At 36.3% G+C, this 9,181-nt stretch overlaps 1 long non-coding RNA gene across 2 annotated transcripts in view; it reads left to right on the forward strand.

Annotated features, from left to right (window-relative positions):
- The window catches only part of LOC136838671 (uncharacterized), a 526,494-nt gene extending 521,671 nt beyond the window's left edge, over positions 1–4,823 (forward strand). For both annotated transcript variants that reach the window (XR_010853079.1, XR_010853080.1), the window contains one exon: positions 3,718–4,823. This is a non-coding gene — a long non-coding RNA (uncharacterized lncRNA). The remainder of the gene's footprint in view (positions 1–3,717) is intronic.
- The last annotated feature ends 4,358 nt before the right edge of the window (positions 4,824–9,181 follow it).

Here is a 9,181-nt window from a genome sequence, read left to right on the forward strand (position 1 = left end):
TATTCCATTACCATGCAGTTTTGCCCCTCTTTTTTTTTTTGTGGAGTATGAGTAAATAAAGAACTCATTCCATTTAGGTCTTATGGGCTTTGTCCCATATGCTTTCAGTAGCAATAGCATTAGGCTTTCTGGTTCAGTAAGCAGTGCTGACTGTCATCAGCTTGTGGTATCCCTGGCTCACATAATCAGCTTATGTTACGCACTTTGTATGAGGTCACCAACTATAGTGTTATGGTGTACTGTAGACATGAATAATATGCCTTGCAGAGTTCCTTTGACTGTGGAAATAATTTTTTTTTTGTGTGTGTGCCTTTTCACTCTGTATTGTACCTATCATTTAAAAGATGAATGGAAATCTGAAAATATGACTCACTGGTCTGTTGCAACTACCCTGAGAGCATTTAGCCAAAGTTTTGCTGAATTTACTAGCAAAATATTTGATATATAATTGGGTATTATCAATGATTGTGTTGAAGTTTTATAGACTTTGTAGAAGTGAAGTGAAGTTTTATAGACTTTGTAGAAGTGAAGTGTGTGCTCGTGCCAGGATTTAATTAAAGATATTTTTACATTATATTTGTACAGTACATTGTTTGAAGTTTAATGACTGTTGATTTTGCCCGAAAGTAGCCTCTGGGAATGGCACTTGGCACATAAGTCAGGGACATGTTGGAGTTCAGTGTTGCTTCACTGCAAATGTAGCGCACAACATTATTTTTGTTGAATATTTGTTTACAATTATATCAGTCGAACAGGAAACTGCGATAATTAGTTTATTCCTGGGTACCCCAAAGGATGCATTGGATCTTGTGAATTCTCGCCACAAATTTTTGTTGTTCCTTTTAACAACTTACTTTATTTTTTGGTTAATAGTACCACAGAGGGCTCCACTCTACTGTCAGATTAGTTCTAGTCAAAAGCTAGGCCCTTCCTCAATGATGTTGGCCTTCTGACTGCTCTCTCAATGATTTAGGGCTATCCCAACTGACTTCTCTCCCCCTTATGACATGGCCCTGATGTATTTGTTATAAAGCATGGTTGATTTTATCTCAGAAAAACAATTGCCTAGAGGTTAGAAAATTAAAAAGCAATGTTAGGGAATACTGAATAGAAATAATTTAGCATGCAGCACACTGAGATCTCAAAGATTGACATGGGTTAGGCCTAAATTGTGGAGGGTTGAGGAACAATTCAGCTGAAAAGCAGTAAGGTATTTAAGTAGCAGGACATTCGCCTGTAGGAAGTGTCCAGAATATTAGGACGGGAATAAATGAAGGATTAGCCCTGATAGGAGTCAGACATACAGTGCATAGGACAGAAGAGTGGAGGAGACTCTCTTCACATCTAACCCCTCATAAGTGATGATAATGAGAATGTTGATTTGACTTAAATTTCTGAATAAATTCTCAGAGCCTCTTTTAATCACCCGTCATACCTAACAAGCGCAAATGAAGAAAGAAACAAGCTCTTTCAGACTCCTTATTGTACCAAAATTTCTTATCCTAAAGTATTCGTTAGTAAGAAACAGTCTCAGTATTGGTTGGTTCGTAATTCCTGTATTTTTACCATATTTTTCCCTTCAGACTAAGGCATTAGACTCTGGTAGCTTTCATGGTTAAAGGTTTTGAGTAAAAGTGTCCTTTTTCATAATTTAAGCAGGTTACTAAAAATGTACTACATTGTGTTAAACATTAGTTATGGATTTTTAAGACTGCTTGGAAGTGGCCTTCCTCATTTCAAGTTCAATGTTTTGACTTGAGTACAGAGGCAAATTTATTGAAAAATCGAGGTAGAGTATTGAAATAAAAATAAAAATTACTATAAACATCACAACAATAACTGGCTGATGCTGTAATGAATGCTGAATTGTTTGCAGTGCATTTAAAAATAATTTGGACAAAACTACATTACCTTGTGATAGGGGTTTTATTTATTTGATGCACTTGCAAACAACAGCTCACAGAGGCTCTTGAAATTGAAGCACAGGTTCCTGTTTTTATTTTCTTACTCCAACGCTTCCAATACCTTCGTTATACTCTATTGAACTGAGGTCAAAATACGCGGTTTCTTATCACCAACTGTTGTATACTGTGAGTGGGTTTTGAACTAACCAGCATTTGCAGTCTCCCGAACCGAAACTATTGTTATTGAGTAAATAACGGCAGTTTGGACTTCAGAAACAAATGATGTTACTACAGCAGAGTAAATGTTGACTACAGTAGATTAAATCATGTTACTACAATTTAAGTAAGTAATGTCACCACATTGGAAGTAAGTGATGTTACTACAATTGAAGTAATGTTACTATAATAGAAATAAATGATGTTACTACAATTGAAGTAATGTTACTATATATAATAGAAATAAATGATGTTACTACAATGGCCCTTGTCAGAAAAGACAAGATGCTGTTTATTTCAAGTTACACAGTAAACAAAAGTTGATGTAATGAGTCATATATTGATAATTAGTAAAATTCATTATAACCGAGTGAACGGGAATGTCGCTCAAAAAATAATCTAGGAAAGACTCCAAAAGTTTGTATTGTTAATTATATATATATATATATATATGTATATATATATATATATATATATATATATATATTATATATATATATATATGTATATATAATATTTTATATATACAAACTTTTCCTTTGTCCTATATGTTTATAAATTCATTTATAAATCATAAACATTGATGTGAACTTGTTTTAGATTATTTTTTAAGTGAACGTCCGTTCACTTAATTCATAGATATATTGACATGAACTGATCTGTTTAAAAATATATGCCAAACTTATGTCACCTTTTGTTCGTTGGGGTTTTTGAAATAGACTGCAATTTCTTTTCTAACTGGAGTCACCCACCCCCTCCGTAGATTCTACGTAAAGGTGTTTTCTGGATCTCTGCCATTTGTGGGGATTACGATAAACGAATGTTTTTCCTCAGTCACAGTAGTCAATTCCAACTGGGCAGGTGTTCTTGAGGGGAGGAGAAATTACTGACCACGTTTGATGGGAGAGATGTCAGCTGCTTATATGCGTAATTGAACAGCATGATCTAATAAGGCCACTGAGTTAAAAAAAAAATCAGATTAATTTGTATATGGTGTCTAGCACAAAGTATTCTTTCTTAACCCTTTCACTCACTCAACATTCGTAAGTCACCTGTTGCTGTCACAAAAAATTTTTCTAATACTTTCTTTTGATCAGTGTCCGTTAAGAGACATTTCAAGGTGTGATGTTGGTTTATGTACCATTGCGAAGTTGGATAGTTAGTATTAAGGGACTGAGGTTTTGTATTATAAATGGCTTTGACGAGTCAGAAGTGATGCATGGGGTTAAGTAAAAAAAATATGTTGAGAAATCCATGAAAGACACTGAACAGCCAAAGGAAATACGACGTTTTCCCAAACAGGTGCTGCAAAAACGTTCAGGTAGTCTTAGTTATAGTGTTGTGTTTTGTGACGTGAAGGGCATATTTTATTGTAGGTTTTATGACAGAAGATTGACTACCAAGACTAAGGTGCAGATCAAGTAGGAGAATCCAGTCATCACAGTAATCCTTCGATATATTCTAAACAGGAGATCTGAAAGTGTTTAGTATTATTAGCTAATTAAGTTCTGCAAGAGTGTGTAAAATTGAGATTCTTTTGTAAGTACTCAGATGACAGATCTTCACCTTATACTAAACTCTGCGTTCTTCCTTTTAGGTAATGTTGGCAACATATTACTGAGTCTCGTCACGGAACAGGCTACCTTCTGAGGGTGAGAAGACGACCACTACCACCGACCACTTTCAAAATAAATTATTTTTTTTTTTTTTTTTTTTTTTTTTTTTTTTTTTTTTGTTAAGTGTCTCTGATGCACCTGCATCCATGTAACTTTGAATATGCATCTGTATGAGTTGTAACCTTTGTAATTTTGACAATTTTTTCCCCCTTTGGGCACACAAGCCAGGTAATGGAAAAGGTGATGGTTAGCAGTAGATCGGGAGTTTTTTGTCTCCCCTGTTAGTTTGTTCCATTTCATTCTCTCATGCACATTGAGCTGGCGTCCAAAGTGATGTTCCAACATTTTTTCCCACTTAACGTAACTATCTATAGGAACCTTCAGGTTTATATTTTGCTTTCTGTTGTGGGGATTCAGCCACCCACAGGAGATATTTTGCTCTCTTGTGGGGATTCAGTCACCCACAGTAGATCTTTTGCTTTCTGTTGAAGGGATTCAGCTACCCACAGGTAGTATTTTGCTTCCTGTTGTGGGGATTCAACCACCAACAGGAGACATTTTGCTCTCTCTTGTGGGGATTCAGTCACCCACAGGAGATATTTTGCTCTCTGTTGAGGGGCTTGAGCTACCCACAGGTGATAATTTGCTTCCTGATGTGGGGATTCAGCCACCCACAGGAGATATTTTGCTTGCTGTTGTGGGGATTCAGTCACCCACATGAGATCTTTAGCTTTCTGTTGAGGGGATTTTGGCCACCTACAGGAGATAGTCTGCTTTCTGTTGTAGTGTTTCAGCTGCCCAAAGGTGATATTTTGCTTTCTTGGACATCCCCCATGGCATCAGCCTTTCCACTTTCCTGTTTTGCTGATGATGATTTTCCACTTGCAAGACCTGTTCCTCTGTCTGTCTTTGCTGTTAACACCAGGTTATACAGCAGCACCTGGGAGCTCTCAAATGCCCTCCTTTTCCTATTCCTTTGAAGCATCTGCCATGACCACAAAAATAAAAAAAATGAGCGCTGATTCTTGATGGACTACAACATGTCTTAAGTTCCTCTGATATATTGTCCTTGCTATTGCCTTCAACAATTCGTGTCCTAACCTGTACAACTTGTCTTTCAGGTATATACCCTCTGCTTCTCTTGATACTCTCCCAAGACACACGAACGTGTTTACAATTTTTTTTTTTTGCCTAGTCCTTTCGTGTAGATAACTCTGTGTAAAGGAGACTGAAAAAATGTGAAATTTATTCACTACGTATGTGAAAAAATGGAGACTTGTAGTAGAAATATCAAGCCTAACACTTCCTTAGGATTATTTTGTTTTAGTAAAATTTATGAAAGTAACTGGATGCGCAATCGGATAAGGTAGAGGACATAATGGATAAAATACTTTGTACGGTCATGCTGTCTTATGTAATCATTATGGTATATCCATGGTTACCTGCCTTTTCCAAGAAAGTTTGAAGAGGCAGAATGATAAAATGATGAATTTTACCTGGAGACCATTTGAAAATATTGGAAAGAATTTGTTTTTATGCGGCAGGTGTATTTTATGGTTACATTATGCGTGTTTTGTTACTCACTCTCTCTCTCTCTGATTTAGCTCATACTTCGCGTAACTATTTTTCTGTAGTGTGGTAAAACAGTCTGATAACTCGCTCTCTCTGTCTCTCTCTCCGTACTCTTTCCCTGTAGTGTGGTAAAACAGTGTGATAACTCTCTCTCTCTCTCTCTCTCTCTCTCTCTCTCTCTCTCTCTCTCTCTCTCTCTCTCTCTCTCTCTCTCTCTCTCTCCGTAAATCTTTCCCTGTAGTGTGGTAAAACAGTCTGATAAAGATTCTATTCTCTCTCTCTTTGATTTAGCTCATAATTCACGTAACTATTTCCCTGTAGTATGGTAAAAGTCTGATAAAGACTCACTCACTCTCTGATTTTGCTCATATTCACGTAACTATTTCACTGTAGTGTGGTAAAACAGTCTGATAAAGACTCTCTCTCTCTCTCTGATTTAGCTCTACTTCACGTGCAGTAAAAACAGTCTGGTAAAGATTTAGCTCATACTTCATGTAAATCTTTCTCTGTAGTGTGGTAAAACGGTCCAATAAAGATTCTCTCTCTTTCTCTCTCTCTCTGATTTAGCTCATACTTCACGTAATCCCCTCTCTCTGATTTAGCTCATACTTCACGAAACTCACTCTCTCTGATTTAGCTCATATTTCATGTAACTCTCCCTGTAGTGTAGTAAAACAATATGGTAAAGATTCTCTCTCTCTCTCTCTCTCTCTCTCTCTGATTTAGCTCATACTTCACGTAACTCTTTCCTTGTAGTGTGGTAAAACAATGTGATCAATCTTTGCTCATACTTCACGTAACAATTTCCCTGTAGTGTGGTAATACATTCTAATAAAGATTTTTCTCGATCTCGGTTTTAGCTCATACTTCAGCTGTTTTCCTGTGGTGTGGTAAAACAGTCTGATAAAGATACTTTCTCTCTCTGACTTAGCTCATATTTAACGTAACACTTTCCCTGATGTGGTAAAACAGTCTGATAAAGATTCTCTCTCTCTCTCTCTCTCTCTCTCTGATTTTGCTTATACTTAACTCTCCCTGTAGTGCAGAGAATGTCGAAACGGAAGATTTTACTTTTCAGTGAACGACGGAATTAGAGAGGACTACCCATATAGAATGGTGCTAATGTATGTCATAACGTCCTGCACGATATTACTGAGTAGCGTTTTAGAGTAAGTCATGGATTGTGAGTTGTACTAATGCGTAGCAAGGTCCAACAGCTCATCTAGATGTTCATATCACTTGACGTCATAAATGGTGACGAAAGTATTCTTCTATAAACAATGTTCAATATATAGAGGAAATAAAAACCATTAAATAACCGGAAGTTCTTTTATTTAAATCCAAGAAATAATTTCATGGTTAGAGGGTGGTTATTAGTGTCAATGAAAAACATTAATTATATTTTTTTTTACCCTTTTTACCCCTCGGAGCCAGCATTGCAATGCCCGAAGGATGGTGTCCTAAGCAGGAGGTATATAACCACAAAGGTTACTACCTTTGAAGTCGACTCAAAGGGCTGATTTCCAAGCTGATAGCTGATTGCCGAGACGGGAAATCCTTACATATACTTCACTTGTGCTTTCCCAGATGTATTTCAGTTTTCTATGTCACTACTGAAGATGTCAAAGAAAACTTATACGTACAGGAAGTCCAGGGAGGGGTGGGGGTTAATGCTACCCCTGAGACAAGCTTTAGTCTACGTTCACTCTTTTCGTATATGGGCAAATGCTTGGTTAACCCGCTGTCTAATGAAACATGGCGTTAAAGCCCCGTAGACTTTCAAAACCAGAATTTCGTCCCCGAAGTATAGCTACCGAAAACTCGTATAGTTCCACTATGGATAACTTACAAGAAAATCTATGGATGTAAACATACATTTTAAATTTCGTCTTTCCGTTTTCGTTGAGGTTTCGAAACAGCAAGAACTTATACCACGTCTTCTTATAGAAAATGAGTCTTTTATTCAAACCTGAGAAAACTGAGGAACAAGAAACCATGGACACTAAAGTAAATGTATTTCGAGACTCAACCATTCGACATTGACTTTGTACCAGACAGAACTCGTGACTTGGAGTTGTGGAAGATAATCCACTTGTAAATATTAAGAGATAAGGCTATTTTAGTATTTTTCCAGGGATATTTATATGGAAAATTGAATACATTCTTTTCAATATGGAGTTGACTAAAATAACTTGTATATTTTAGGCGTCTCATACAGGCTGTTAACCTGGTATCTTCCAGCATTTTGCCGTCCAAGTTGATTTAAAAATGTCAATGCTGGTGGCAACATTTGTAGCTGTGCCATGTTCATAGCCTTGTTACAAACAAACTTCGATTTTGCCAGTGCATGTAAAATTTGAAGGTAAAAGCTAAAAAAATATTTTGTCAGTGCAGTAAAATATTGCTGCTGAGTAAACCCGATTTTGCCAGTGCTAAAATTTGAATGCTAAAAGAAATTCGATTTTGTAGTGAGTGACTTCTAAAATTAAAATTTTTCATATAAAATTTTGATTCGTTTTGAAATTGGTCCCATTTGATTAAATTTTCAAAATTGGTTTTGATTTTTAAATTTTCAAAACTATCACTTAGTACTCAATACTTTAATCATTAGATCATTCTTTCAAATATCTTTGCCTAATTAGCCTTACTAACGTAAATTTGATGATACAATGCGTTTAATTACAACTTATAAAGCACCAGACACCCTGATCAGAGAAAATTTTATTTTTGTATGGGCAGCATTGCAGAAATGACATACAATTATTGACTGTTGTTTACTGTACTTTTACGGCATCGTTTGCTGATTAGTTTTAATTTCCTGCAAAATCAAATTTCTGCTGCATTCTCGTATAGTATTTTTATATTTACTTAATTTGCAGCTTTTTCTTATATATTAAAATTTTTTATACACTCCAGATTATTTCAATTGCAATTTTAGTCTCAGACTATTAAAATTACATGCATTAACATATTTAGCTGTTCAGTAAAATTTTTATAGGTTCAAACTCAATTAATGCAAAATATTTAAAAGTTACAATGCCTAAATTGATTTTATTCCCGTACACAGTAGTTTGCATGGTTATGTTTGTCTTTCAGATATCTTTCTGAACAAGAGAATAGCAGGAATTTCACAAATAAACCAAACAAAACCTGATTAACTTTACTTTATACCAAATTACAAGTTACCCTCCAGTCCTTGTTACAACAAAAGCAATTAATTACACCAAGACACATACAGTCCCTCCAAAAGCAGACAAGTGACCCAAATGCCTTAAATAACTCGTCTCATGGCCCAACAGCACCATTCAATGTAAGTGATTGAGTCAGGTAAATGGTCAGAGACGTGCAAAGCTAATATCCTCCTGCCCCGTTCTTCCTCCCCCAGCAGGACAGCAGGTCGGACTAACGTCAACCTTCACCGTGCACGTGGACCACAAGGCCAGTTTAGGTTCTGTGTGATACGTCTTACAAAATTTCATCCCATTGAAGGTAATTGTGGAGGAATGTCCTGCACCTGATTGAAACATTCCTTTGGGTGCGCTGGAGCTTAGAATGTCTTCTCAAATCTTCTGGCTTTCAGTTTTCACAAGACAAAGCAGTTTTGTACGGATAACCAAAACAGGGCTGCAGTACTAAGAATAGTCATTTTCATTGCTCACCCAAATACAGTATGAAAATTCCCATTTGTTTTGCTTATCAGAATAGGGCCACTTAACAAAAAATTGTCTACAGATGAAAACTGCTGTTTAATATTGAACAGAGCGATCAGTCTATGAAAGCTACAATTTCATGTTGCTTGCTAGAAGAGGCCTAATCATTAAAGTTGTTGTTTCCCATCCTCACTAGAGCAGGGCTACAAGACACAAAAGACAA

This window comes from Macrobrachium rosenbergii, chromosome 5, assembly GCF_040412425.1.
Source record: "Macrobrachium rosenbergii isolate ZJJX-2024 chromosome 5, ASM4041242v1, whole genome shotgun sequence".
NCBI classification, from domain to species: Eukaryota; Metazoa; Arthropoda; class Malacostraca; order Decapoda; family Palaemonidae; genus Macrobrachium; species Macrobrachium rosenbergii.